The following is a 22393-nucleotide window of genomic DNA, read 5'->3' as shown; positions in this document are numbered from 1 at the left end:
CTTAAGAGCACTGCTGGGGATACCTCAGGTTCTGTCATTACCAACATGGCTAATCCTGCACTTCCCCAAGACCTGGCATCTACCTACTTTGAAGATAGCTGTAATTACGGCTCTCCTTTAAAAGCTTCATTCTTCCATCAAGGATCCAGTTAGCTTTCATCTTATCTCTAATCTTTTATTTCAAAGGTGGATTAAAAGGTAAAATAACCACAACCACTTCTCTAAGGCACATTCAGTCTTTGACCTTTGAGACAAGTGCCTGTCTCACTTCAAAACAGATCTTAATGGGAAGTGTAGATTGTTCTAACTCTTCCATACCCTGCCCCCAACAGGCTGACCACAGATATGTTAACATCCTCCTGTTGTATGATATTTCATCCTTTTCAGATAAAGTTGGCTGTTGTTTCTTTTCACTTTCACTGCACTGAGCCCCAAGTTTAAGCTTCTCAAATTTCTCTAGATTGTTTCTTGTTGTTCGTTTCAATGTATTCAGTTCATTACATCGGTCCGTCAGCACTCCATCCGACATCTTATTCCACTTTGTATTTGAACATCTCTACGGGGAAATATTATCCAAGTCCACGTGTTTGTGAAATCAGAGCTATGCTAGTATTTTGCAGACAGTCCATCAATCCCCCCAAACTTGGATTTTTAACAAATTTTCTGTACAGTCTTCAGACAGATGTATCATATTTACTTTTTCCTTAAAATTTACATGGCTAAAACTGAACTGACAGCAATTCATGGACCTTTGGGTAATATCTGTTAGTACATCTTTGACTGCGATGCTCAAATCCTGGGAGTCTGTGGTTTAGGGGCCACTTTTAAAGAGGAGACTCTAAAGGGAATTACACCGTGTTTTGGGAGATCTACAAAGTTTACATTCCTTTATTACACATGAAATTAAAAGGGTGATTCTGTACTAAATGTTCTCAAGACTTTGTTTTGCAATTTTGACAAGCTACCACCTGTCTTAGTTTAAACATGACAAGGTAAAAGTGTACCCAAATTTCTGTTTTCCGTATGATGAGAGCAATAATGAAGGCTTACTTTGGAAGGCCTCTTGAAAAAGTACCTGATAGCAATCAACAAACACTTTATGTTAATATTACCTCTTCAGATCCTAATAATGGCAAACCTAATTTCATTCAATCCATAGGTTTGATAAGACATGATGGTTCTTACACACAGTTACTTATAAAATATCACAAACCAAGTGGGGTAAAGATATAATTTTTTCAGTAATAATAGGTTCAAAAAGAATTCCACTAGAAATAATTGAATATTTAAATATTAGAATATTGGGAATGAAGTATGGTCTTTCCTAAAAACTTGTTAGTTCTAAACTTGCTTAGCTTAGAGAAGAGAATCCATTTATCTAAGGCATTGAGTCCCAACTTCTTATGTTATAGATGGGGAAACTTAAGTCCAACGAAGTTGAATGATTTCTCTAACATCACACAATTGGTTAATATCAAAATGGAAAAAGGATAGGAGACTTGCTATTCAGTCTGGTTTTTCTTCCCATTACTTCATATAGAGAGATGTGTCGTGGAGTTATGAGATCATGGTGGAAAACATAATATGAGTAACTTTTCTGATAGATTAGAAAGTTGATGCTAGAAACTTCCAGTTTTGAAAACATGGTGGACTCAGCTAACGCAGACCAATGCCCACCTACAAATACAAAGAAATAATGAATAAAATATAACCAAAACAATATATATATTTTTAAAATTCTGTCAAGGTTAAATAAATAAAAGGTAATTCTGAAGGTGTCATAAAGAGGCAGAGGAATTGAATATCAAGCAATAAGTTTCAGCTAATGCGGCAGTAGTTTAGGGACATGCTGGTCCCTGCTATAGGATTAAGGGGGAGTAAGTCAGGGTATTAATGCCACATTAGACATTGGGCCACAGGAAGATAGATCTAAAATCCCTGAATAAAATATCAATTCCCTAAATTCATGAAAGAAAACCAGAAAACTACGTAAAATGGCAGCAAGAACATTTGAAATTTTGCTGTCTGCCCTGGGCTTAAAATGTCCCCTGCAAGAAATTGAAACCTCAAGCCTTTGCCAAGCTTGAGTATGTGATTTAAAAGTACACTACTCATGAGGTGTAGGAAAATAATGCTGGTCTGGTCTGGGACACTTTAAATCCCAGGGCCTTGGTAAAAGCAAAAGCAAAACCACTCTTACGGCATGCTTTCACAAAACAGGGCCCACAGCATTCCCAGAGGAAGAAAAAATATCTAATGTGAGCTCACAGTATAAAATCACAAACTATGTGAGAAAAGAAAAAACTACCACAAAAATGAATTGGCTGGCACAGTAAAAAGATCATGTGATGTAAGCACTAGTAATAATAAAAAATTATGAACATGAACAGAAAATAAGTGTGTAAAACAACTACAGATAAAAAGGAATCGAACCTATAATAAGAAAACAGAACATTATGATAAAAGAAACTGAGAAATATAAATCAAATAGAACTTCTGGAATTAAAAAAAAGGATAATTGAAAAGTTAAAAACCCAGTGGACATTTAAGGTTGCAACTAAGTTCTTTCACAAATATTCTGGTTCGTTATTTCCAGGCAAATGTTAACATTGTATGTCCTTGCCCTCTTTGGGTCATCCATGGCCATGTGGCTCCTTTAGCCAATGAAATGTGAGAAAAAATGACATGTGTCCATCCTGGGAAGAAGCTTTCAGACCTAATTTGTGATCCTACAGGTTCTCTTTATTTTGCCTTAGCACTCACGGAATCATTCCCTGATGGTGATTCCATCAACATGGGTCCCTGAGTAAATATAATGAGCAGAGTTCCCCTGTTAACTTGCACTGGGCATGTAACATGAAGGAGAAAGAAACTTTTGTTATTTCAGCCCATGAGATTTGGGAGTTGTTAGCTAATGCAGCATAAACTAGCTATCTTGACTGATATAAACAGTTAAATAGAGTAAATACTGATGAAGGAAGAATTTAAAAATTGGAGGAAGAATCTGAGGAATTTTCCCAGAATGCAAAATGGAGACCCAAAGAAATACAAAATATGAAAGGCTAGCTAAGAGTTATGGAGAGGGGAAATAAATGGTCCAAAGTATGTCTAATTAAATATGTAGAAAAGGACAACAGAAAAAAAAATGGTAAGAGTGTCAATTTTCAAATAAATGATGAATAAGAATTTTCTAAAACAGAAAAAAAGGAAATGTGTCCTCAGATTGAAAAGTAGAGTACTACATGAGAAAAACTAAAAATAAATGCATATTTGGACATATCATAATGAAACTGCAGAACTCTAAACACAAAAAGAAAATCTCAAAAGCAAACTGAGAAAAGAAGACAGATCACATACAAAAGATTATCAATTTGACTAACAGAAGACTTCATTACCTGCAGTAATAAAGAGTAGAAAACAATGGAATAATGTCTTCAAAGCATTGAGGGAAAAAAATATTGTCAACTAGGAATTCCATACCTAGTTTAACACTATTCAATAACAATGGCAAAAGAATGATATTTCATGACAAACAAAGATTAGAGAGTTTACCATTAAGAGAACCTGCTAAAAGAAATATTTAATGGATATGAGTAAAAGGAACTTGAACTCAAAGGAAGAGGGATACTGGAAGCAATGATGAACAATAAATTGGTAAATATATAGTAAAATCTATGTAAGTTAAGCCTCGACTATATTAAATATAACAATAATAATTACTAATTGGAAGAAAAATAAAATTTGAACTAAGATACTATGTATACAACAATAACTTGGAACTTTGAGTGGTGTAATTAGAGTTATTTTAGATTTTAGAGAATTTAGAGAATTTTAGGTTTGTTAAATTTAGCACTGCTAAGTTTAAAATTTAAGGGAACCTACTGAAAACAAAAATAAAGTGACAAATCCAAAATACAAGGAAGGAATAGTGGAATAAAGAAAAATCAGTTAGTCCATTAGAAAGCAAGAAAAAGAAATATGCAGACACAAAAAACCTGACACAAAATATGCAGATCCAAAATAAGATGGTAGAAAGAATGTTAAAATATTTCAAGATTCAAAATAAGTGCCAACAACTCAACTCCCTTGAAAGAAAGAAAAAAATCAGACAGAAAAATATAGCTATATGCTACTAACAGGAGAGACACCTAAAATGACACATAAGGGTTGAAAACAAAGTAGAAAAGGAATCCCAGGCAAATGTTAATTTAAATAAAGCATGTACAGTAATATTAATGTCATACAAAGTAAATATTATGTCAAAAAGCATTATTGAGAACCAAAAAGAGAATCATTCCACAATGATCAGTGTCACATCATCAAGTTAAAAGAAATTTGATGACCATTCATGATAAATAGTCTACCCAGGGACACACAAGTTAGTAGTCACGCAGAACTTATTACCTGTGCTTCTTTAGAGTTGCATTCTCTTCCTTTCCTTCATAGCACCTAACACAATTTTTATATTTTTACTTGTTTATTATCTGTCACCCCTATTAATATCAACTCAAAATTTTAGAGTACATATACATTTTATTTGCCACCGTATCACCGGATCCTAAAACAGATTCTGGCATAGAGTTAGATCCCAATAAATACTTGTCGAGTGAACAAATAACCCCAAGTTTCCAGCTATTCTGGCCATTCACCATAGCATAATCCTTTCCATTATCCATAAGGAAAAGCATAAAGCAGCAAATGGATCAAATGGAGCCATTCATAACAGCCATTTATTCATAATTAAGATTAAAAATTTCTGCTAAATGTTACAATTTGTAATATATTTCACTGAATAACTCAATTATCTTCTATAGTCCCACACTATGATTTTAATTTCAATTTCCAAAGACCAAGCCAAAGGGAAAAAAAATCTACCATGTTCTAAAGTAAAAAAATCAAATAATAAAAATGAGGGACAATTGAATGGTACATTTTCAGGCAGTGGCTTATTTTCTTATTGGCAGCATCTTAAATTGCATTCAGAAGCACAGGCACAGAAACATTTCAATATTAGGCCACAGGGATGTGTTCTCTTAGTTCTAACACTACCCTCATGGTATGTTAATGCTCTCTCTCAGCACAGGTAATGTTACCTCTGCTAGAGAAGGCTCTGTCAACTACCAAGAGAAACACAGGAAGAATAAAAATCATGTTTCTCTGTTAAATATTTCCCTGCTATATCAAAAGTCCCTCAGAGGCTGATTAAATTCATTAAATGCTAGCAGAAATTCTAGCCATACTTTTCTCTCTGGTCAATGTGCCAGCAAAAGAAAAGCCAACCTTGGGACAGTTGAGCTGCCAAAAATCTAATGTTATAGCCTAATATTACAACCAAATAACACTAATATAAAAGTATCAATTATAGAGGGCTTTTTTTTTTAACTGGCACCATGGTATTTGACATTTGTTCTTCCTAACTCTTACAATAATCCAATAAAATGGCTATTAGTACCCTTACTTCACAGTTTGAGGAATTTGAGGCTTAGATAGGTAGTAATTGAACCATTTAAAATATGAACCCATTTTTGTCTGACCCCATCACTTACAGTCTTTGTATTGAACCATGAATCCTTATGATTAGAAATCTGACTTGGCCTTTGGCCTTAAAGGACATGTCAGGACTTTTAGGAAGACAGTGTGTGTTGAATGACAGCCCAAGAAGTATGCTTGCTTTGTTACCTTCCCGGTCACCACATATGAAGGAGAAATTTTGTCTTCCTAAAGCAAGCATTCCCTAATCTATTACTTTATTGAGATATAATTCACATATCATAAAATTCACTATTCACTGTACAATTCAACCATTTTTAGTATATACACAAGGTTGCACAACTATCACCAGTAACTAATTTCAGAATATAGTTATCACACTCCCCCCTAAAAAAATCTGTGCCCATTAGCAGTCATTCAACATTCTCCTCTCCCCTTAGTTCCTACAAACCACTAATATACTTTGTCTCTATAGTTTTAGTTATTCTGAATATTCATATAAATGGAATTACACAATATATGGCCTTTTGCATCTGGCTTCTTTTACTTATCATATTTTCAAGGTGCATCCATGTTGTAGCATGTATCAGTACTTAATTTTCCTAATCTATTTCAATTGTTTAATATCACCTAACAAAAATGAAAATTATTTGTGCCAATCCAGAGAAAAAGAATGTAACTATCTTATTCCATTTTCTCTATGTGTGTAGGTGAGACTAAATTTTATGATATTAACAAAGCAACTTTATATGATGCAAGCCCATGAATAATATCACATTCTCCATTTTACAGATGGGAAAAAAGAGGCTCAGAGAGCTTAGTTTATCTGTTCAAACATTAGAGCAGATATTTAAGCAAAGGGCTCTGAATACAAAGCCAAAACTATTTTCACTTGGTTGATGGATATATGACAGGAACAGCTAAATGGCCCATTCAGCCACTGAACCTATGATCTCTGGTTCACTAGAGACAGACTCTTAAAAGCCGAGCTAAGCTTCCACATTCCATCAGTTCAGATGTCTTTGTGCAGCTGAGGATATTGAACTCAATGGCCTGTCGGGGCCCTCTAGGTAGCAAATGATGCAGCATGATGAACTGGAGAAGGTAGAGGAAGGCAGCTGCTGCTCACTTAAGCCCTCTTGTCATCTAGGAATGCAAGTTCGAGGTAGAAAGATATTTTGATTTCTTCTAAGAGAATCTAGAAATCACCATTGTATGTGAAATTGAATTTTTAAGTGTTGGCAAAAAAATTATCTTTTTGAAATTAAAAGGAAAAAAAAGAACAAATGTGTGAACCAAAATAACTCTTGTTTTGGGCTGTTCTGATCCAGAGGCTACCATTTTTAGAAGCTGTGCTGGAAGACAAAAGGTCAGGGCACCTGAGAGCACTCCTTAGGTAGGGCCAAAGGAGGATGATGAAAATTTAAGGGAACTTGACCTCCTGCCTTTCAGTCTTAATTCTGAAAACGTCCAACAATTTAAACTTTTAAAGACAGAGGTATTGGAACAGGAAAGATGTCATTAAATCCTTGATTCTTTCCATGGATACTTACTGAGGACATCCTTTGTGCATATCCTGCTAGGTTCTAGAAAGACCATGATGCAGAAGAAGGTGCAATCACTGGCTTCATAGAGTCCACAATGGGAGAGGAAGATAATCAAGCAAGCAATTACACTACCATGTGATTGTCATGTTCTTTACATTGATGTTGGCACCAGAGGGAAGCCTAACCCGGACAAGAGAAACCAGAGAAGACTTCCTACAGGAAGTGAGTTTTCATTTAGTGATGAAATGAGTTGATTAAATAAAGATGGGAGAAGCGGGCAGCGGAAGGAGAACAGAACATTCATGGAGAGAGGAAGAGATGAGCAAAAGCAAAAGAAAATATGGCATATCTAAACAATTTTAAAAAATTCAGGCTGGGGGCCGGCCCCGTGGCGTGGCGGTCAGGTGCGCGTGCTTCACTGCTAGCAGCCCGGGTTCAGATCCCGGGTGCGCACTGACACACTGCTTGTCAGGCCATGCTGTGGCAGCGTCCCACATAAAGTGGAGGAAGATGGGCGTGGGTGTTAGCTCAGGGCTGGTCTTCCTCAGCAAAAAGAGGAGGATGGCACGAATGTTAGCTCAGGGCTGATTTTCCTCACGAAAAAAAAAAAATTCAGGCTGGTAGAACCTATTTTGGAAGGTGAGGGACAGAGGAAAGAAATGAAGACAGAGAGGTAAGCAAGGGCCAAAATAATGTAGAACTTTCTAAAGCCATGTCAAATAGCTGGAATTGATCAAAGGAAAATAGAGAACAATGAAAGATCTATAGGTGGTTGTGGTAATCTGCTTAGATTTAGGAGGTGACTTAGGAAGATCACTCCTACTGCCTTGTGTGGGATGGACTTTAGGTAGACAAGTCTGAGGAGGTAAACAAAGAAAAGAAGTTAATAACGGGCCGGCCCTGTGGCTTGGTGGTTAAGTGCGCGCGCTGCAATGCTGGTGGCCCGGGTTCAGATCCCGGGTGCGCATCGAGGCACCGCTTCTCCGTTCATCCTGAGGCCGAGTCCCACATACAGCAACTAGAAGGATGTGCAGCTACGACATACAACTAGCCCCATACAACTGGGGCTTTGGGGGGGGGGGAAAGAAGTTAATAGCAAGTTTGAGAACACTCAGAATATCTTGGAATAATGCTACCACCATGAGAAGAAGCCTGGTTCCTGCTGGAGGGTTAGAGACCGCATGCAACAGAGGCTCCCCCTAACTAACCTACAAGCTGACTCCAGACACATGAGCACACCCAGTCAAGACTGGGGGTGTCTGTTCCACACCAGGAGACCCAAGCAGCTGACCCAACAAACTCGTGAGAAATAATAAATGGTTATTGTATTTAGCCCCTGAATTTCAGAGTGGTTTGCTACAGAGCTACTTAATCGGTAAAAAATACCTTACTCAATCTTGGATTATAAAAAACATCTAAGAAATCAAGTGAAATAAAATTTTTCCTAAATATTTTTTTAATTAAGTATGTTAAAAATGATCTTCCCTGAGATTCAAAATCACACACTTATATTGACACAGTGTCACCAATCTGTGTACTGAATAACTAAATATTTAATTTTATGCTGCTTGGGAGATAAGTTGGCCATCAAGAGAGAATTATTACATCTCTTAAAATCACTCAGCATTTTATTTTGTGTGTACCAATGAAATGAGCCCTTCCTCCATGTTAGTATTTTTCCCCATGAATGCCTAGTTAACCGTAGTTAACTTTAACATCACTCATATCCCTTTTAAAGGGATAGCTACTGTTATGTCCCTCAAAAAGTCCCAAAAAGTGCTAATCCCCAGAACCCGTGAATGTGACCTTATTTGGAAAAAGGGTCTTTGCAGCTGTAATCAAGTTAAAATGACATTTTATTGGATTAGGGCCTACCTTAATCCAATAGGGCCCTAATCCAATGACTAGAGTCCTTACAGGAGGGAAATCTGGTCACAGATACACAGAGGAGAAGGTCATGTGAAGACAGAGAGAGATTTGAGCGATGCAACTACAAGCCAAGGAACACCAACAATTGTTGGCATCTACCAAAAGTTAGAAGAAGCAAAGAAGGATTCCTCCCCTAGAGCCTTCAGAGAAAGCAGTCCTGCCTACACTGATTTAAGACTTCTAACCTACAGAACTGTGAGAGAATAAATTTCTGTTGTTTTAAGCCACCCAGTTCATGGTACTTTGTTTCAGCAGCCTTAGGAAACTAAAACAGATATCAATTTTACTTTTTTATTTTTTAGATCTGTATCTTTTTTTAAGGAACAAATTTGCATACATTGTAGACAGTAAGTTACATTGCTCATGTTATATCCTTAAAAGCCTTCAACTTTATGATCTGAATATTTGTAGGATCTAGTTAACTTAACACTTCTGTAGCTTTGACTGATAAAACAGCCTCTCCCATAAAACCATTTGGCGAAAGTGCAACAACCTTCACTTTATGCCCAATTCTCTTTCCATTATGCCAAATTCTGAAGTTTTTGAATTACCAAATTAATATGAACCACAGAAAATCTACCTCAAGTATCTTCTCCAGAGAAAATTGGGAAAGGTCTCAATTTCCTATTTTCAAGTCTTAATTTATATGACTTCACTACCTTCGTTAAATTCAACCTTCAGAAAAATATCAAAAATAATCTCACGGTATCACTCTGTAAGGAAAGGTTCTCAATGTTTCCACAGAAATTAAGGACGTTAATCAAAGGTAAAGTACGTGTAAGGAAGTTCTTCCCTTCTGGGAAGCTTACCTTTTAGGGCAGTTCTTGGGGCCACATACTGTCACTATATGTCAATGATTCCTAGAATAAAAAACAAAAATATGAAAATAAATACATTTTTCAAGTATAAATACATTTTTCAAGTATAAATAGGCTTACATGTAGCTGATGCTTAACTGTTCCCACCGTAAACTTAAATTAGAAGGAAATGAAAATTAAGTATAGTTGGTATGGATTTCCAGCTTGACAGAATTACCTAGACTAAGAGCCAGGATGCTAGGTTCCTTTCTCTGCTTTGCTTCTCACTAGCTGTGTGACTTCTGACAAATCAACTCACCACTCTATCCTTTCCTTGTTAATATAATGGCTCTAGGAGCCTGTGACATTTTGTGGTATTCAGATTCAGTGAAAGAGACAATTTCCTAAGAAAGTATATTACACAGGGTTTTAAAATAATAAAAAGGTGAGCAATGAATTAGGAGACATCCTGTGGATTTTGCTAGATATATGACTACGAAAAATGAGGGTAACAATAACAAAAACAAAACAAAAAACTCTTCCATAAATATGGTATTATATCTTTTCTTAAAGCTACCAAGTTAAACTTTAATTGCAAAATAATTTTGTACCTGAGAGTATTTTTCCCTGAAACAATAGTTTTTCTTCTAAGGAAAATATATACACGATATTACTAAGAATAAATGTATATATTCATACCTTCATGTTTCTGTATATGTGTGTATCCTCTAAGTTTCTACTGTAGATAACATTACTTCTGAGTAAAATAACTGTCTTGTAATTTTTTTGTAATTAAAAATATCATTTTACATAGATATATATGATTGATCATTCAGAAATATCTTCGATTATACATGTCTAGTCTAATTTATATTTAAATATAGCATAATTAATTGGGACAGAAATATTATATTTTCTTGATTAACCATAAATGCATTATCACTTCTTAAATTTATGCTATCCTATGCTGGGTAGCATAATAATTCATCACTATATTAAGTACCCAACCACCTTTACTTTTAGGTTAGTATCAATAACGTCCAGAAAGTAAGGACCGAGCATGTGTTTCTTTATATTGTTAATATATTCAGAAATGTAATTTATCTTTTTTCTCTGTCTTTTCTTACGTATTCCCCTAAAACAAAGTTTTTATTATGACACATGTTAGGGTTTCCTATAAAACAGAAAAAAATCCTATACTCAAGTTAACAATGAATCATAAATATATCACCATTTGTTGTATTTTAATATGGTTGGTTACCAGCTGTATGTACATGAGTTAGCTACAAGAGTTCAGTATGTACCTCAAAGCCTGACTTTATTTTTCTCACACTAAGGATACCCACTGATAAGAAACTAAAGTTCTATTTACAGCTATTGGTACCATTTGCAACCCCAGCTTACATATCAATAACAACAGTTAAAATGATAATAATCCTAAAAAAAAATGGTCAACTTTTCATTCTTCCTTTTCAAGTATTACTAGAAACTCAGAACTTGGTATGCATCTTTTTTCTTCTTCACAGAATGAAAGTGAAGATTATATTTATCCAATGAAATGATAGAGACTTGAAATCTTAGGCTCTAACTTTATTCATTAAATAATAATGTTCCTCTTGTTTAAAAACACAGGCTTTGGGACAACTGCCTAGGATGGGATATTCAATTATTGACTAGCTTTGTGATCTTGAGCAATTCATTAACTGATATAAGCCTCAATTTCACCTATGATGTGAGGACAGTAACATTCAGCCTCAACGAAGAACTGAAAATTAAATAACATAATGTAATCTAGGTATTTGTCTACTACTTGGCATATGGTATGAAACTAGTAACATTATAGTAACACTGGGAAGAGATTCTTATACATTATGCATAGTCTCATGAAGGATGACTGTACACACAAAAAGCAAAGTCAGCACCCAGATAACGCATACTCCCAAATATTTGCCAATTGTCTAAAACATTTAGTACAAGATTCACCCATTTGATTTTTGGAATTGCTTCCAGAGGCAACTCTGGCCAAAAGAACTTAACTGTTGGATGGGCTAACATCATGAATGCATTTATCAGATTAGTCAGCTGCCATGGAGCAAACAACAATGCCAAAGAGAATGGAAAGCAGGATAGAAGGGCTGGAAAAGTAAGGAGGAATATCTGGGACTGATCCTGAGAAGGCCTCCGAATCAACATCTGCTTCTTAAAGAACTTGCCTACCCATAGTTCCTGAAAAGGAAAGCCTATGTACTACTACGTGATTTAAACGAATTGGCTACAGCTATTGAACCACTGATGAACACTTGACCCACATTTGGCCAATAATATTCTCTCTCTTAGAAATGTGGAATTACCACACTGAAAGTTCCAGGCATATAAAGGTGGAATTATTGTCAAAGAAGTCAGTCTGTTGAGAGAATCAGCGAATGAAACAGAGATTCTGAGAAAACCAGAACTGAGATAACATACACCCTTACTCCTGATTCCCATGAGAAATGAGGGACGGAAAATAAGATAAAGAGGGTGAGAAGAAGCCACATCTCCTGACTTTTCAAATTAAGTTCCCATGAGGTGAAGTTTTACCTAGTTTTTGTTCTTAGATGGCTATCATTTTGCCTTGCATACAATTTCAATAGCCCTTCCTTTTATGTGAGCTAGTGTAGGTTTCTGTACCTTGCAACTAAATAGTTACTGGTTAAGAAATGAGCGCACTGAAGGCAAGCTTTCTGTGGGTAATGTGAATCCCAGCTATGTGCCTATAGAAACTGAGGGAGACATCTGGGTGAATAATAAACAGAAACAAACAAAAAAAAATCACCTCACCATACTCCCTATATGGAGAGAAAATCTCTCCACATACAAATTTTCCTGGCTCCTGAATATGAATCATAGTCAGCTGTTCCCTTACTATTATAGACCAATGGTTTTTATATTTGCATTTATTCATTTTTGCAAAAAATATTTACTGGAAAAAAAAACAGAACAAGGCCCCTAACTTCATGGGGTTTGCTGTCAAAATAAAACTACTACTCTACTCTGCCACTGCTCCCCAAACAAACAAAAATCATCAAAATAAATGTAAAAGAGTAATAGACTATTATTTTTGAAATAATCCTTTTAACAAAACCATAGCATTTGAGGATCATAATGGATCTTGTGCTCCTGTTACATTCAGCATATGTTTCTCGGATGACACTAATCGCAATATGTGTACACCCCCCCACATATACAAATACAAGTCTTTTATTGTGGGAAAATACACATCTATCTTATCTTGTCTTATTCTTCAGTTTGAAGCTGCAGAGCCTAGTACAACCTGGTCTAAAACAGGTGCCCCTTAAATGTGTGCTGACTGAATGAATAGCTCCAATTTACAATCTAAGTTAAAGAAAGGGATATGTGTTAAAAATAAGTTCCATTTCGACAGTGTATTTTCATGACTACTCTTAAAAGGAAATTTCTCATGATACCTAGGTTGATATTGAGAAGTTCTTTATTTTACAATCAGCAATTGTTTATTCATTTCTCATCGGAAAAAAAGTTAAATAGCCATATTCTTATCACAGGAAAAATTGATTTAGTTAAAACTTTCCTATCAACAAAATGAAAAGACAACCTATGGAATGGGAAAAAAATATCTGAAAATCACATATCTGATAAGGAGTTAATATCTAAAATTTATAAAGAACTCATACAACTCAATAGCAAAAAACCAAATAATCCAATTTAAAAAGGGCAAACGACTTGATTAGACATTTTTCCATAGAAAATATACAAATGGCCAACACGTACACGAAAAGGTGCTCAATATCACTAATCATTAGGGAAATGTAAATCAAAACCACAATGAGATGTCACCCTATGCCTGTAAGAATGGCTATCATCAAAAAGACAAGAGATAACAAATGCTGATGAGGATGTGGAGAAAAGGGAACCCTTGTGCCCTGCTGATAGGACTGTAAATTGGTACAGCCACTATGGAAAACAGTACGAAGATCCTCAAAAAATTAAAAATAGAACTACCATATGATCCAGCAATTCTACTTCTGGGAATATATCCAAAGAAAATGAAAACACTATGTTGAAGAGATATCTGCACCCCCATGTTCATTGAAGCATTATTTATAATAGCCAAGACATGGATACAACCTAAGTGTGCATCAAGAGATGAATGGATAAAGAAGTTGTGGTATATATATATAATATATATATATATGTGGTGTATATATATATATATGTAGTGTATATATATGTATATAATGGACTATTATTCAGCCATAAAAAGAAGGAAGTCCTGTCAATTATATCTCAATAAAGCTAGGAAAAAAAGAAAGAAAGAAGTCCTGCCATTTGGAACAACATGGATGGACCTTGAGAGCATTATGCTAAGTGAAATAAGTCAGACAGAGAAAGACAAATACTATATCATTTCACTTATATGTAGACTCTAAAAGAAAAAAAAACCCAAACTCATAGGAAAAGAGATCATATTTGCGGTTACCAGGGGCAGGGGAGAGGGGTGGGGGGAATTGGATGAAATTGGTCAAAAGGTACAAACTTCCAATTATAAGATAAATAAGTACTGGGGATATAATGTACAACATGATGACTATAGTTAACACTGCTATATGTTACATTTGAAACTAGCTAAGAGAGTAAATCCTAAAAGTTCTCATCACATGGGAAAAACATTTTTTTTCTTTTTTTTCTATCTATAGGAGATGATAGATGTTAACTAAACTTATTGTGGTAATCATTTCAAAATATATGTAAGTCTTATATTACACAGTGCTGTATGTCAGTGATACCTCAATAAAACTGAGAAAAATAAAGAAACAAAAACTTTCCATCTCAGATGTGCCAGCACATGCAGAGATAAATCAGGTAGATAAACACCCAATTCCATTCCCTGAAAGAGGGTAAAAACACAAGAATTATTCTTGGTCACTTTTCTGCTGCTTTATGCAGGGAAAGAAACTATGCATCTATTATAGTCAATTATATAATAGCCTCTCCCTGGACAAGAAGACAAGGAAAGGCTTTCATTTCACTCATCTTCTTTAAGTTCAGCTTCCTTATGCATAAAATGAACACAATAATTGTGTTTTTACCTTATGCTGTTTTTGTGAGGACAGAATGAGACTATCCACGTAAAGAACAGTGCGCAGCTCATAATATGCACAAAAGAATTATTTTAAAAATCATTAAAAATTTATTAAATTTTCCAGTGTTACATCCATATCATTTACATCCTACTGTAATAGTTTTAAGTTATGGTTAAATTTTGGTTATGGCTTTTATTATAAACTCCAAAAAATCACATGTAAGAATAGACAGGAAATTAATACATGAACAAATGAATAAATGGATGAATCTCCCTCTGCTCAGGAAGATTGGGTCTCAGAGTTTTGAACAAATCAGCTGGTGTCAACATAAATGCACTGGCTATCTTACAATACAAAAGAACCAGAAATCCATGAATGACTCATAGCTTCTTGGCTAAAAGCAACTAGGAAGAGGCAGCAGCCTAGGCGAAGGTCAAAAAGGATGATTTCACTCTACAGAACAAAAAGTCCTAATCCAGATCCTTCCCCAATACCTCAGAACTAAAAAGGGTGTTGCTTATTTATTCAGGACAAAACAATCCTTCCCAAGTGACAGGGAAAAGCACGAAAATAACTCTAATGAAAATGTTCAAAAAACTAGATGAATCATCTCTAATTCTTTCTTCTCACAGACATAGGATGCAAGATTAGAAGGAAGAAAATAGTTTCTCTTCACTTAGTGGTCTCTTTTACTTCTACTGGGGTCAGAATGTAGCTACCTAATAATAAACATATATATGATCACCGTTAGTTACAAGTCTCCTATAATTGTCCTGAATCCTCTTGTGCATTATGCCTCTAAATAATCAGTGGATAACACAGGGACTTTGAAGTCAGATATGAATCTAAGCTTTACCACTTACCTGTTACATGAACTCAAGCAAGTTATTTAATCTTTCACAGTTTCAGTTTTCCTCAGTTGTAAAACAGGAACAATATTAACTACCTTGCAAGGTTCTTGTAAAGATAAAATGAGAGAATGTATCAAAACATATGGTCTATAGCAGGTATTTAATAAATGAGACCTATTACTATCATATTATTTGAACATGAAAGCATAGCACGAGGTGAGAGGATAGAGATGCCATTCAATAACTGTCCATATTCTGAAAGGCCATTAGATTTAAGGGGCTTTTCCTTACATGTATCCTATTTTAATTAGGTTATTGATGGCATTTTCTATCACTGAACCAGCAGGTATTTCTCATGGGTGTTTACTTTCTTCATAGGTAGTTAAAACCCAAACCTGAATTTTCTGTGGGAGGTAAAGGTCACATAGACATTAAATTATCCATGTTTATTTCTAGAAATTCCATTAGCTTTGCTTGACATAATTTAGTATTAACATCCAGGTTATTACACTAATACTAAGCAAGAGATTACATTTAAATGCATTTTTCAATGGGAAGTGGGATGCATTTCTAATTGTGTTGTCTAGTTACAAGAAAACAAATGATCATTTGATTCTTTTATCATTATCAAAACAAATAGTATCAACCACAAAAATCACTAATGGGTTCCCCCACACACACATTCAACATAAGTAACAATACAACATGATATATAACAGGCTTTAGAGTTGTTAAAAGATAATCACATCCTTGGGACATTCACTGGGCACAATAAGTGGCACTGCTAGAATATGATTATCTCTCGATAACAAGGGTTCCTGCAGTTTTCACATAGTGAGGAAAAAAGTCATTACCGTAGGGAAAATGTGTATTTATTTTACTGAAACATAAAGCTGACAACTTAAGCTAATGAATAGTGGCTCTGCCTGAGATGACAGTATCACACAGTGTAGGAGGTTTCGTATCAAGGTTACACAGGCACCATCACCTTGAAGACTCTGGCTTGAAAAGCCATTTTCTGGAAGACTAATTTCTGGGGTCTTGACTACAAGATAAACAGGACTAGAAGATGCTTAAGAGCCTAGAGATGTATGAATCTATTTAAGACAGAGACAGGACTGAGAACAGCAAAGGGAATGGCTTATGTAGCTTATCAGTTGTAAGGATAGAAACTGGAGATTCCGAGCTTCACAAGTAGTCCTGATGTAACATAATTAGGGCTGCTCACTTGAGGGGCTAGAGACAGATGCTCCAGTCTACATGAGGTCCCAGGACAAACAACCAGTGACATGAAAATAGGGAATGAGAGTTTGTGAATTTAGAATTAGGAGAGCAGGAGAAAGAAACAGGCAAGAGTGTTTGGCACTGCTCTCAAGGACTGGAAAAATACACAAGACTTGAGCTTTACTTGAGGGTCTTAATCAGCAAGAAAACTCTACTCACCTAAAATTACTCTGAACAGTGGTATTTTCTGATCTCTCTAACTCACAAAAAAATAGACAAAAGTTACTCTTCTTGACTCATTTTTTAATTAAAAAAATGGGTAAATAAAAATCCTCCTCAGAGTTACTGGGAAAATTAAAATGTTGAGTTTGAAAGCACCCTGTAATTATAAAACTCTATATCTGTCAGAATAAATAATAACTACTTTACTGTAATATGCCTGGAACTGTACTTGGCACTGTGGCCCATAAGATAATATTCTTAAAGAATCTAGTCTTAAAATGTGTACAAAGGTATCAATTTTAGGAGTTTACAACAACAAAGAGCCAAAAATTCTACGGCTCTAAATCAGTGATTATCAACCAGAGGCAACTTTCTAACAAAGTCTGGAGACATTTTTGGTCACCATAATTGGGAAAGAGAGGTGGCATCTAGTGGGTAGATGACAGAGATGCTGCTAAACCTCCCACAATGCACTAGACCCTGTTCTAAATATAAGCACTTACTGTTAGCACTTAACTCATAATTTGAATGACTTGCATCACTAGGTGCCCACATCTACAATTCAGTACCGTGAAAAACTACCCCATCTGCCTCTACATCCTAGAAATAGAGATGGAAAATAATTCTCTTCAAAATACTGAAGCTCATATCCAAATGTGGGCTTTTTAGCCCCTTAAATTTCCATTAAGGAAAATTATCAGGTTTGGCTAAATTCAATTCTGTCTTTCCCACTGGGAAACTATAGGGGACATATCAAGTGTTGGCAATTTGCAAAACCAGAGAATGAAACTTTCAAGTGTTCATCATTATCACAAAAAAATTGGCACAGTTGTAATGACAACCTGTCACTTTACATTGCCAAGTCATGTATTATGCCAATGCTTGACATTCCACAACAGCCTAATGTGTCACATTATGTGACATGATATAAAAATATATTGGACACTTAGAATTTGATATTTCCTGTAGGTGCATGCTCCTTATCTGAGTTTTACCAATGTATGGGGAAGAAAATACCTACCTTTATGCACAGCAAATGGAAGACAAATGAAATGGAACATAAATCACAAAAAGTAACTACAGAATGATAGAGTCCAAATATTTTCACATGCGTAATTTCATATAACTCTGAGAAGAAATACAGCAGTTCAGAGTACAGAATATAGGTTTCAAAACTCAGATCTACACTTTCTAGCTGAGTGCCCTTCAATAAATAACTTAATCTCTTGGTGCTTTACTTTCCTCACTTATTAAATGAAGGTATTAATCCTATTTGCCTCATAAGGTTGTTATGAGGAATACATAAATTAATCTTTAGAAAAGCAGAGCGTATTATCCCATTTTACAGAAGAGGGAACCTAAGTTCTGTGACTTTAAGAGACTTTCTCCAGATATTACTGGTTCTTTTCTTTGAGCTTTTTGTTTGGCATTGCCCTGGTTCTCATAAGCTGCACTAAACTTCATTCCTGGTGATTGCTGTGTGAGTGCTCAACTCATTGAGTGCTTATCAAATACACAGCACATAACTCTATCCAGTGAGAGACATAATGGAGCATGTATGGTGGGGGGATAAGAGCTGAAGGGCTCACAATTTGGTCCTTCAAGGCAGAAAATGTGTTCATGCCATAAATGACTTGTATATCATGAAAACCATTGCAAGGACTCTGCATTGAAATTTCAATCCTGAAAAATAGGTGTTATGGGAGTCACAGTTTTTGAAAATGTGGTCATGGGACCTCTGGAGGTATACACTACTATTTTTCTTTTCTGAACATTTTAATTTAAATCTATGTGTATTTATTTTATGCTTGTGTAAATATTTATATATTCATTTTTATGTTTATTTCCATTTATGGCAAATTTTATTCTATTTATATTATTGATATAAACATTCTTCTTACCCACAATTAGTTAAAAAATCCATTAGCTTTATAGAAAATGTTAAATAGACAATAGTAGAGATGGTATGCAGCTATGTTAAGAAATATGACTGTGGTATGCAAATGTCCAGAATTTGGGGAATACCCATATATGAAAAGAGAAATGCTACGTAAGTAATCAGATCTAAGACCGAGAAAAGGAGGATTTCCAAACATGGTCCCTGCTTTTCACCAAGAACATTCCTTTATTCTGGCTCCCTGGAGGAAGATTTCTAGTTTCCAACACTACACTTGAGAATGTGCATTCTTTTCCATGTCCACTGCTACTCACGGTCCATAAAAAAATCTACATTTTGGTTTTCTTTAAAGACAGAAGTGCCAATTATACAATGACATACTGCTGAAGGAAAACACATCCAAAACAAAATGTAAAATACAAAGCATGACTTAGTTTTCTTCTCTGAAGAAGGGGAGACTGGTTGATGCAATAACCAAGCGCCATCTGAACAAATGGCTGCTGAACGCTAAAACGAATCTTAAAGATCTGTATGTGTTTACAATATCATCCAATATTTTGCTATTTCCATCAAGAATGAAATAGCAACGAAACAACTTAAAGAGGATGAAAGAAATAATATTTTACAACTTACTGAATTGAGCTACACACACAATAATTTCCAGGACTGATGTCCTGTCTACTTATGAAGCAAATAGCCATCAATTTGGAAATCCATGCACAAGCATGTGAAGAAGGCAAACATTTCCTACTCAGTGGGAAATTTCTTTAGCCTTCTTGAAAAGAAACTTAGCACTTTACGCACACATACACATACACACATTTACTCCCAGGATTGTATAATTCATACCAACTTGAAATTTCCCTAGTTCACTATAAATCAGTTGTGGTTTAACTGAACTTCAGGCTAGGCAATGCTACATTTGAAACACCCTGAAAAATTATCTAGGTCTCCTATATCTCTGTAGGTAGGAAATTGTTTTACGTATAGTCCAGGTCCAAGAAAGCTTGGTGATCTGGTAGGAGAATAGGCTATAGAGTTAGAGAAATGCTGGTTCAAACATAGCAACCTCATTTACTCCTGTATGACCAGAGGCAAAGTATTCTCTCTCAGCATCGATTTCTGCACTTGTAAAATGGAGACCATAACACCTTTATTGCCCAGGGCCCAGCACATAGTACTAATTCAAAAATAGTGGCAGCCACTCCTATTCTTGCTTCAAGTGAAACCCCATTCCCTCATTCTATCCTTATAAGGGACAAGTCACATGGCTGAATGAGTTTTTAGACTGAAGAGGTTATGGAAATCATACTCAATTTCTCCTCATAGTTGGTACAGGTAAAAGATATTTCCTCAATGGTTTAATTAACCTCCTAAAATAAATATCTGTTCTTTAGGAACAAATATTTTTAACTCTGTATGAAGTTATTATTTTCCAAAATATTAGCTCAAACACTCTCAACAAGAGTTCCACATTTTTCGATAGAACACTTCTATTTGGAAGAAAACACACACACAAAAAACACTTCTAATTATGCATTTTTATTTCTAAAGTATATACATGTACTATTATGTCATTAAATTATATACATAATAAAATATAAACAGATTATTAAAAATGATGTAAAACATATAAATAGAAATTCTCATATTTTCACCACCCTTAAATGGATATCCTTGCCCATCATCCAGCATGCATTCTAATCACTGGCAAGTCCTTTGTTGTAGGGTAAAGAAACACCTAAATATAGGAAAAATTGAAGACTTTCAATTTTGGCCATTTTAGAGTAATGGGTATCACACTTATTTTAGTCCTGTAAACTATTATAAAACTGAACAAAATATATGAGGAAACTCATTGCAGGCACTGGACAACAGAAAACAGAAGGCTGTGATCCTTGAGAGAAAGGAAACACATGAGGTGAGCTCCTCATTCATTCCGACTTTCTTTCTGTGGGCAGTTTCCAAACACAGCAAACGGAAGTAAAGTCCAAACTGAAAGCAGTGGTCTCGCTAAAGTAAAGCAGAGACTGGAGTTTGGAGCTATTTGGAGTTTGGAATTTAAAGGGTTAGGTAATGAAAAGGAGGGAGCTGCACAGAGAAGGATCCGTAGACATCTGTATAGGAGTCCACTGAGTCTTAGGCTGAACACTAAAATGCAAATGCCAAGGGCAAGATTCCACAACACCTGGCAGAGAACAGCTACTGGGGGCTTGATAGGAACAGATTTCAGTTTTACCAGGGCTAGAGATGTTGGAGTTCCAAAAGCCAGAGTAGAAAGAACTTGATGAACACTCCAGGTATTCGATTGAGACCATAAAAAGGTACATTCTTAAAATGATTGAGAACCCCTAAGAGCTTTTATTTATATGGCTTATGTCTATCAATATTTCCCATATTAGAAATTAAAACTATAACTTCTAAAAATACTTACTCATTTAAAAATAACAAAAAATCCATTACATATTAACATAAATAACATGTCATGGAAAAACAACTACATTATCTGAAACAAAAAAAATAGTAACATGTTTTACATTTTTCCAAATCATTTTAACTTCTGACTCAATAGTAAATAATTGGATTCGCCTATTTGTCTCGGGATTCAGTCTTATGTGATATCGCATGTCATGCAGCCTCTGGAAAACTCCACTGTACACTTGTGAGATCCTGAGAGTGACAAAGGCAAATACCATCTTAGCATTATCATGAAAATAGCTTTGACCTGACAAACCACCTGAAAATCCTGGTTACCTCCTTCCATGGTTCCCTGGATCAGACTATGAGAATTACTATAAGAGGATGCCTTGGAAGCAGAGGGAAGAGATACCTCATTCAAAATATATGTGAGCAAAATTGAGGGGGAGATTTTCATAAAGAAATTTAGCTTAATTTTCTCTTCAAAAGAATAATTAATCTCTGCTTTGCAGGGAACCATTCCTTGTGATTCTGTTTTTGAGGGTGGGGAACCGGCAGAGAAGAATGGGCAGGGATTAGGTGATCCAGGTTAGTCCATGCTCCTGGAAAAGTGCCCAGATCAGAAGAACACATAAGACGCATGTGGACCCAAACACATCTCTCCTGATTGTGGTATATGGACTCAGGAAAGAGGTGGGCCCTGTACTTTGAGGGGTAAGTGCAAGGTTGTCAGGAACCACCTATCTCTGTTCTGGCAACAGACCAAAGGAAGCAGAGATGAGAAACATAGAGAAACAGCTAATGAGAGTGTAGTCTGAATCCCTGTATACTCAACTATGCATAAATTGAATCCCTGGATCTGTCAATTATACAATTAAAACTCAAACCGAAAGAGTCTTGACAATACCTGGAAGAA

General features: G+C 35.5%; 1 protein-coding gene across 7 annotated transcripts in view; it reads right to left on the bottom strand.

Moving 5' to 3' along the window:
- The window catches only part of CNTN4 (contactin 4), an 892715-nt gene that overhangs the window by 650694 nt on the left and 219628 nt on the right, over nucleotides 1-22393 (bottom strand). For all 7 annotated transcript variants that reach the window (XM_087431362.1, XM_087431364.1, XM_087431363.1 and 4 more), the window contains one exon: nucleotides 9776-9826. The gene's annotated coding sequence lies outside the window, so the exon portion shown is untranslated. The remainder of the gene's footprint in view (nucleotides 1-9775; nucleotides 9827-22393) is intronic.

Source organism: Ceratotherium simum, chromosome 5 (assembly GCF_057802395.1).
Source record: "Ceratotherium simum simum isolate JZ-2026a chromosome 5, ASM5780239v1, whole genome shotgun sequence".
NCBI lineage: Eukaryota > Metazoa > Chordata > Mammalia > Perissodactyla > Rhinocerotidae > Ceratotherium > Ceratotherium simum.
The sequence above is the reverse complement of the archived record's forward strand: the minus strand, read 5'-3'. Positions and strand labels throughout refer to the sequence as shown.